General features: G+C 37.4%; 1 protein-coding gene and 1 long non-coding RNA gene across 3 annotated transcripts in view; both read left to right on the forward strand.

Annotated features, from left to right (window-relative positions):
- GMDS (GDP-mannose 4,6-dehydratase) overlaps positions 1-9,685 on the forward strand; it is a 411,524-nt gene that overhangs the window by 233,582 nt on the left and 168,257 nt on the right. The window lies entirely within an intron of this gene.
- LOC125184296 (uncharacterized) overlaps positions 465-9,685 on the forward strand; it is a 33,966-nt gene continuing 24,745 nt past the window's right edge. Inside the window, exon 1 of the long non-coding RNA XR_007168080.2 lies at positions 465-9,372. This is a non-coding gene — a long non-coding RNA (uncharacterized lncRNA). The remainder of the gene's footprint in view (positions 9,373-9,685) is intronic.

Raw genomic sequence — 9,685 nt, forward strand, 5'->3', positions numbered from 1 at the left:
AATTAAGTGCTGACACAATTTGATTAGATTTTTAAAATCTAAAAACCTGATTCCCAAATGTAGGTGTTACTCAGGTAGCAGCCACAATCTCAACCAATCTCAAAAGTCTGTTAAAATCACCACTTAGCATTAAAGCTGTGAAGAGTACAATAGCTGATCTCAAGTTCCTAAAAGAAAAATTGCTTCAAAGCTTTGAAAGTTTATACAAAATGTTTCAGATCTTTCCAATTCCTCCATACTGCACAGTTAATATGAACATCTTTGAAGTAGGAGCTAAAAACGTTATTTAGTACCAAAGAGTCAGATCAAAAATATGATGTTAGAACACAAAGATGCTGCATATGAATAACCGCATTTAAAATAAAAAATGGGGGAGAGGGAAGAGAGGGGTGAAAGAAAGATCATCTGAATTTCCAGTGTATAGGTATCTCTGTTCTCTTTGTCTAGTATCGTGCTGGAAAAACAACAGGAGATTCTCTCCCTGGGTCTTGACAAGAATCTCTTTTACAGACATTACAGTGCAGGTAGAGATGAAATTTCCAGTTGATTAAATCAGTGGGTCCAGGGGTTCTGGTTTATAAGTCCTCTTCTTATCTTAAAGGAGGTGCTAAAAATCCTAAGATTTGCTCTTCCCCTTTTTTCATAATAAGATCATCACCAGTTTTTTGTTCTGCTTTGTGACTTTCACTCATTTTAATTTTTTATAGTTGTGATTGTGTAATGCATTATAATGTATATATGTTTTGCCTTTTGTTTTTCCTTCCTTATTGCAGTTGTGTGTTGTATCCAGGTTGAAGTGTAAGTGAGCTTTCAGAAGCAGACACCTTCAGATCTGGTACATACTAGATATTCTAAAAAAAAGTATAGTGAAGAGTTTGTTTGTTGTTATCATTTAAACAGCACCACTTATATGTATTAAATAAAACAGCCGCCCAATCCCATAGTTCTCATTACTGAGAACTGTTTTATGCTCAAAAACAGGGTTCATAACTCCAGTGGGACTGTGGGTGAAAATGCCTGAAGTAGAAATAGAGATTTGCAGGGCCAGATCCTGCAAATCTGTATGATTTATTTTGAGTGTGTTACAGAGTATTATGTTTACTGCTTATAATACAACATCAGGTTTGTTTTCCCTCTTTGCTCTGAAGCCCCGTTAACCTTTTTCATACAAGACATCTGGTGCTGAATTTTGCTGTGTATGGATGTGTCCGATGTCTCGCAATTAAGATTTCGTGAGGCTCTCTGTGGTGAACAATACAGCAGTTAAAAAGGAAATCTAAATGATTGCTGCCACAAATAAGTATACTATGATCTGTCTTATTTTTTTTTCTATAATTGTGAAAAATATTCTGAGTATGGGTTGTAAACATCAACATTTACTCATTCCATTTTTTTTAATAGTGCTTTGGAATAAACATACCTGTAAAAGACAAATGTAAGGACAAAGCTCATTCAGCGTGGTGATATGATTTCACTTTGTTTTTTGAGTTCCAAGTCGAGCACATTTTTCTTACAAGATTTGATTATTCCAAATGGATTTTTTTTTATCATTATTACTGTTTTTAAAAGCTCTGAAAGGTATCTTTTTTCCTTTTGAGAACTCATCAGAATGTTGGACTCCTCCAAATATGACTTAATTCAGATGGTTTCATTATTGACTCACATATTCGTACGACCAGAAAAATCAGAGAGACATGGCAACATTTGGTCTGTGTTTTCAGACCTAAATATATCTCCTTAAAAACAAAATGCCTGCAATGACCATTTGAAATTCCTGATTGCAAAAACAGTTATCACAGCCTGTTTCTTTGACATTTAGTAAAGGTGAACTGTATTTTGACCAGTAATTTCATAAAGAAAGTGACAAATTAAAGAACATGAACAGATGTTGAAGGTGTTTGCAAATCACGGTAACCATTTATGCGAGGAGAGGTTGCAGTTGCAGCTTGTCCTGTGAAGGAGCCCAGCAAGTTTTAATAGGGGATGCACGCACATAAGACACTATGTTTTACAGTGATAAGTGTACAAAAAAATGGGAGGGGGAAATGAGAAATTATTAGAACTTGAGAAAAAACAGAGATTGCTTTCCAGAATTTCTCTTGAGAATATTATGCTAGAAATGGCAGGACGCTGAAAGCAGGGGTGGGGAATACATTTTTCTAGCCCATAAGGCTACTACTATGCATTTTTGCAAATCAAAATAATGGCAATTCAGCTGTACCTTAATGTGTTCTAAAATTCCAGAAAACTTATACAACTGTGACTTGAGGGAAAAATAAAGTGAACGCTATCTTAAAAGCTGGGTTAAGTATGCTTGATTTCTGAGATCACAAGGAATTTTTAGCCAGCTGGAGCCTTCAGGTTATTCAACAATTCTGAGTAGAAATATAGATGACTAATGAAATAAATAGTTGTCTTCCTCTTAATTTTTCATTTATAGGGCCAACAGTTTTTACATTTCCTGAGGCACTCTGCATATATTATTGAGGTAGTATGTTAAAATGATCTCGCCTCATTTATCCTCCCCCACAAAATAGTTGAGATGTAACTTTCCAAAGAAAACATCTGAAACATTTAATTTTACCTGTCACTTTTTTTTCATTTTCCCTGTTAAGAGTAAAACACTGGGCTGTACGTTTCTAACGGAGGGTTTTCATGTGAAGGGTAGAATAAACAAAAGTATGATTTAACATCCAGAGACCAAAAAATGACTAATGGGCCACTCTAATTCATTTTCCAGGTCTTAGGTACACATAGTTGAAAGCTATAAAGGTAACAAAGGTTATCAAGACTTAGAGATAAGAATTAGAAGTTGTTAAGTTTAGTGTCTAAAATCAGTGTTTCCTCATTTTTCTTTCTACTGTGTGAAGTAGTAATTCCTTGGTTTTATGTTATTCACACTGTCAAGTTAATACTATGTTGTGGTTTATCTTTTTCAAGGAATAGATATTTATATTCATTAATTTGGTTCATCTAGGAGTATTTTGTATTATTCTCTGTCTAGATACAGTTCATTATTTTGCAGAACTGTGTTTGAATGTGTTCTCTACTATATTGATGAATTTTAAAATCTGGAATAGGCCTTTTTTTGTGTAGATTGTATTGGTTTAAGTGTTGTGTACTAGTCTCTCTAGCAAAGTCCTGTCCACTTAGAAGCATTCAAATTGTAGATCAGTCTATCATTTTATGTCACAGCCACTGTGTTCTGCTATAGGCAAATGCCACCCTATCAGAATCTATCCCAGTCAATTTTTCTGTTCAAAGCATATTAGACATACACAATTAACAGATTCACTTTTCTTTGCTTGGGGCTAATGTTATGCAAGCAGAAGTAGTGATCAAGCTCTGCTAATCGTAAGTTAAAATTAGGTTTACTAAGTCCCAAGTGAACTTGGGACTTAAGACCTTATACTGACTTCCCAATACCTCAAGGGGGCCTACAGGAAAGCTGGAGAGGGACTCCTTATCAGGGAGTGTAGTGATCGGACAAGGGGGAATGGCTTTGAAAGTAAAAAAGGGTAGATTTAGGTTAGGCATTTGGAAAAAATTCTTTATTCAGAGGGGGGTGAAGCACTGGCATAGGTTGCCCAGAGAAGCTGTGGATGCCCCATCCCTGGAGGTGTTCAAGGCCAGGTTGGATGGGGCTTTGGGCAGCCTGGTCTGGTGGGAGGTGTCCCTGCCCATGGCAGGGGGGTGGAACCAGATGCTCTTTAAGGTCCCTTCCAGCCCAAACCAGTCTATGATTCTATGAAAGTGATTTCACGGTTAAGATGAGCTAAGCTTTAAAATGCATTATGCATGTCTAAAGTCTATACTGAAATTGTTTGCTGTATCTCTTCCTATTACTTTTTGATATAGTGAAGGAGCCACTGAACTACACATTTCTTTTTTCACTCTCTTAACACATTACAGTCATAGCAATACTGTCACGTAAGGTGGAGCTTGTTCAATGAATGGATGTACTTTCAATCATCAAATGGAACACTGTTTTCACTGGTTTGACTTACAGAGAGTGAATATTTCTTAAGATTTGTCTTTCATCTTGTCATCACTGTCTTTTTCCTCCTCAGTTATTCTGTGAAGTCCTGACGCAGCTCCTGTTGAAATCAGTTGGAAACTTTAGGCTGTATATTGAAAATTTTCTGCTGCACATTGCCTAAGGTGAAATAGGTTTAAACTTTCCAAATGTAACTACATTTTTATCCCCTATGGAAAAATCCTACCTCTAGGAACAGGTAGGCAGAGGAAGACAGCTTGGAAAAATATACTGACCTTTGCTGTGTTTGTGTGCCTCTCTGTATATGGCGAAATGAGCCTGCCACTTCCCTGGCCAAATGTAGGGAATACATCTTCAGCCAAACCAACCACTTGTACTAGAGACTCAGTTGATTCATTCACACCCTGGACGCCTGTTAGTTTACCATGTATAGGTTGGATTCGGGGGTTACTTTTATTGTGGAGATGGTGGGATCCATCCCCACCATGGTCCTCAGTAACATCTTCCTTTGTCATTCTTAGTAGCAATGTGCAGGGGTGGTGTAACACCAGGGAGATTGAGGAGGGCAGTATCGGTCAAACTAAAACCAGCCTAGGTTATTCATTACTGTTCACTACGTTCAGTGCTGACAAAGTAAGACTACTTAGTTGTTACTCATTGGAAAATGGAAAAAATGCCTGTTACTTTCTAAAGGACCTCGTCACTTTCTGCATGCTGCTTTTCACCCTCTGCCTGAATAAGTTGGGGGATAGCCAGCAAAATCCCCAAATTATAACAAGTTGCAACATGCAAGAGCTATTTACAACAGGCAAAAATTTCCATAAATGATTTTGTTGTTGAGCTAAAGCCTGGGCACGTTACAGAGTTCTCATGTGTTTGTGTGCCTGCACAGTAGCCCTAGTAGGGATTTCAGTGTCTAGGGAATATTGCGCTTCATGTTTAAATTTTGTCCAATGTCTTTTGATCACAGTTTGGTTTCTGAATATTTTAAAGTTCCAACAGCAACAGACGACATGAAGACATTTTATCTGAGAAACAGTATGTGTCATCAAACTACACAAATTATTTTTGGCTTTGCAAAGTTGATTAGAAGCAGCGCTTGTAATATTCTCCTTAGAACAGACTTCTCAACTTTGTTTTTTGCCTCAATCTATGCTCCATAAGCTCCCACTCCACTGACCTCAATGCCTGCTTATGGATTGAGACTTTCTGTGATAGACATCATTCATTTGTGGGTAAGGCATGGCTGAGTAAGAGCCTGCTTTCATCTTTACTTTCCTTATTGGTTTCTAGTTTGAAACAATGAGAATTTGCATCATTTTTGTGTGGTGTAGGGATTTTTGGTTTTGATTCATGGAAATAGTGACTAGAGCTTGGGATAGCCACATCTTTTCTTCTGAGAGACAGTTTAAATCTAATTTAATGGACTGGTTTCTGTGCTTTTAGCTTTCCAAATGTGCAATTATCCCATTAGAACTCCACCAGAGTCAAGGCTAGTCAGAGAGCAACAATCTCATTTCAAGGGAGGGGAGAGGAGCTTTGGGACTTGTGTTCATTTTGATGCTGAACTCTTTCTCACACCCACTACAAATTCCAGCCTGAATATTTTCACTGAAACAGATACATTTCCATGAAATATTGCTGTTTAAAAGAAAAGGTATTCTAAAGAAAAAAGTTTCTTCAAGTTTTTTTTTTTTTTTTTTTTTTAATCTCCTCTATGTGTAGACTTTTATTAAGCAAAAACTGTAAGCTGAAATGGTTTCTGGACCATAGGAATATATTTTTGTATGACTACAGCACTGAACAGTGTGTAAGTGGGAATGAAGGATTCCATCTCCAGCAATGCCAAGTCAGTTGAAACCCAGGGCAAAGGATGATGATCAGTCTTGCCAGAAGTCCTTCTCAATAATATCTGAGATCTGTGGTATGTTTGTCACTGTGTAAGCTTTGCTAACCTTAAAAATAAATAAACGATACTAAATAAATATTTCACAGAGCCATCATGGAAGGCTTACAATATAAGTCTCAGCACACGAAACGTTGCATTTTGCATTGCTAGCAGCCCTGAGCTAAACAAACTGTTCCATGTTAATCCTAATACAAATGTTATTCTCCTTTTTTACCTGTATACTGCTAATCAAGTCAGCATGGATCTGGGACGTATCCCCTGTGCACTAGTACCTGTTTGCTAATTGGAGTGGAAGTCCTACCTCAACCCCCAGGCTGACGAACAGCTCTTGGCACTGAACGTGATGGTAGCTTTTCCTACTGCTAGTTTTCACTTGGAAAACAAGGCAAACTTGGAAGAGTTGCACTGTTTTGCCACCTTTTATTTTATCGCTCCTTCATTTCCTCCGATGTCATGGTACAACACTGTACTTAATGACAGGATGCTGTGTTGTGACTTGACGTTGCCCAGCTCCTTCACTTCTCTGCCAACAACGTTGCTGTGGAGCAGATTTGGTACCCAAAGGAGCAGGGCAGCTGATGGACCTTGTACCAGAAATCTAGGGAATTATTTTTATAACAAATATGTATATATTACGGGAAGATTTTTATAGACTTCTAATCCAATCAAGTTAAAGCACTAATAATGTATTTAAACTTGTTGGCTTTTTTTTAAAGAAACATCTGGTTTTAATCAGGGTTCTTCTTGAATAAGACAGCTATCTCTTTATAATGAGAAATGGCCATAGAATAGTGTAGCAAAATAAAACGTTTCTTATATGCTTAAACTGAAGTATAACAGTTGACCAGTGGTCTAAAAAGCACTTCTTTTGAACCTGTGTAGAAGCTAGTTGACTGTATTTGTCTTTGTGCTTTGGATGTGTCTTGAGAGCTTCGGAAATATACGAATTCTGAACAAAAATATATAGACAATTATGTTTTGTTACTGGGCAAAGGAAATAAAAAATTTCAAACCATAATGGGGAGAGCATTTTCCCTTTGCTGCACCGTTGATAGCAGCTGTCTTGCTAGTTTCTACTTAGTCTTTTATTTTACTGAAGAGCCTGATTTTCTTAGAGACATTTCAGCCTGACACAATTTTTCCTTATTGTTCTGACTACGCAGATTTATTTTTTAGTATCCAGCTGGAAATCTATTTTAAAGTAATTATTTAATTGACACCCATTTATCCTAGCTGAGGCTTCAGGAGAAGCCATTTCTGCCACCAGAGCTTAAAATAGCCTTAAAGAGTTCGTGATGCTGAGCTTTGTGATGCAGTATCAATATCCACTTGCGATTTCCTAGGTGAGGTCTGTGTCTAGATGTCAGAATGGATCATGTGAAACTATGTCGGTCAATTAATCACTGCCAATGAGCCATGGCGTGCCAAAGCTCCATTTCATAACGGCCTCCTTGTTAAGTTCACAAAATCTAAATCCGCAAGCCAGACCTCCTCCTCTAAGACCTCCAATACAGGCTACAGAAATGTTTGCAGGGAAATACATTTACTGCAAGAAATGAATGTTGCAGGCTTATAGGGTGGAATTTGGGGGAAGGGGGAAATGGAGAGATGCAAAATGTGGGGTAACCCTGATAATTAGCTGAGTGGAATTGATTATGCCGGGTAGATCTAGAAAGAGGCTTCTAACATGAATATAAAATCCATACTGAGTAGTACATAAAGTGTAATTCAAAATAAATTGGAATCTGACTTTTATGTGTAATAGCAATGACTGCTCTAAGGCAGCAAGTGTCATTCATATTTAATTCTTCTCCTTCCGTATCTGTTTCTTCGGCCTGATCTTGACAGATGCGAAAACGTAGGGTAAGAGAGGTAAGGAAAATCAGAAGTGAATAGTAGCCTGACATACTACAAAAATAAATTAAATTCCCGTGACAAGTAAGTCACTGTTACGGGGGGAGGGTGTGAGGGGGGAAGGGAGACCGTCTTTTACTTCACTGGCCCATTTAGGAAGTTTGGTCACTGGTATGAAGCCATACAGCTGCACACAATATAAAGTAAGTTTAACAGCATATTTGGTGAGTTTATAACTTCCCCAGGGCATTTTAACATTAAAAATAGTGATTGTTAACCTGGTCCATCTGAACTTAAATATGAGCTTACTTTGCAAGAAATGAGGGGTAACGTCTCAAGTACTTTTCTTTGTGTTTTATTATTGCTTAAGGGCTTACATTGCTTTATAGCTGCATTTTGTCTGTTTTTGCATTTTGTACTCAACAGGGATATTCAAATCCGTGGTCTCAGTAAGGATGGCAATCCCACTGCTGGATTAGAAATACCTTCTTTTATAGTTATGCACAGATATTCAAAAGTAACCAGTCTATGATAAAATGGCAGTTGTGTATGACTTTGACGTTAGTAGTAAGTACAGTACGTGTGTGGTATCTGGTGATTTTCACAAGAGGCAAAAACTCTTTTTGAAGCACTGGTGTCTCAGATTGGCAGCCAAAATAAGACCGAAAAGTATTGAAAGGCACGCGAGAAATTGTTGTGTGCTGAAAAGAATTACCATTGCCTTATAGGCTGAAGTAGACTGCAGGATATTAAAATGAGGTCCCATGTAGAAAAGCATATTTCTGAATGCTGGGCTATCTTTCAACTTTGCAATGGGAAACACTCAAGTTTGGAAAGCCATGAGTCAGAATCAAAAAAATCATTATAATGGCTCAAAGATGATTAATAACACTTAGGGTCTTCTTCTTGCTGGTTCATAAGCCTTTAGGGTTCATAGCATCAAACATTTTTCTGCAAATAGGAAACCTCACTGATTGTTTGTTTATGAAAATGAAGAGTCTTGTGCACTGGAATTGAGCTTTGAAAAAAATAAATCAGTTATTGCTAGAAATTGGGAGCATTGTGGGTGTGCAAGATCTGGCTGGACTCCCACGTTACATTGCACTCTTCTGTGTAGTGCTGGCAGAAAGGGGGCTTCTCGCCGGCGTGGTTCCAGTCAGCCCCCAGCAAGAGGTGCTCCTGGTGCTGTTTCCAGGGTTCAGTCATTGCCTCCATTTCAGTTTCCTTGCTCTTCCATTTCACCATGTTAAGAAGCAGATTTCTAAAAGACATATTTATCTTTTTGGGCCATGAATAAATTCTCTCCTCCCGCTATATCAGTTTCCGTTGTCCCTCTTTCAGATGGAATTGAAATCATGCTGGAGTTCCTTGCATATATAATGTATGTATAAAATATATATATGTGTGTATATATATATATATATATACAGGCACATTATGTGTATTTTACATTTACAGTTCAAAGCTGGTTTGAATGGGTAGTGCGTAATTTATTGAAGTAACAATCCTTGGTTTTGTTTTTGACTGGTTGTTATCAGCTGAGGATTGGGATGTCAGTTCCTAAAGCTGTCTGCTTAAAAAGAAGAAATATAAATTCTGCTCCATGTGGATGGTAAGAAAATAAAAATATACATTTATTGTATATGCACATCAGTATCTTGACTGTGTACCATAAAACATGATTATAGTCCTAGACTTCAGGTAAAGCAGGATCAAGTTTTGGATGACACTGCATTGTTTATAGCTTCTTTTCGGGGAAAGATCTTGTAATGTTACAAGCATAACAAATAATTTGTCTGAAAAACGTTGCAGCATTGCTGGTATGCGATAAGAATTATAATCTACCTAATGACATTTGGTGCAAACAAAGAGTTTATTGAGTAACTTTTTAAAAATTGTTCTAATTATATGGAATACCCAAGCAA

Source organism: Anser cygnoides, chromosome 2 (genome assembly GCF_040182565.1).
Source record: "Anser cygnoides isolate HZ-2024a breed goose chromosome 2, Taihu_goose_T2T_genome, whole genome shotgun sequence".
NCBI lineage: Eukaryota > Metazoa > Chordata > Aves > Anseriformes > Anatidae > Anser > Anser cygnoides.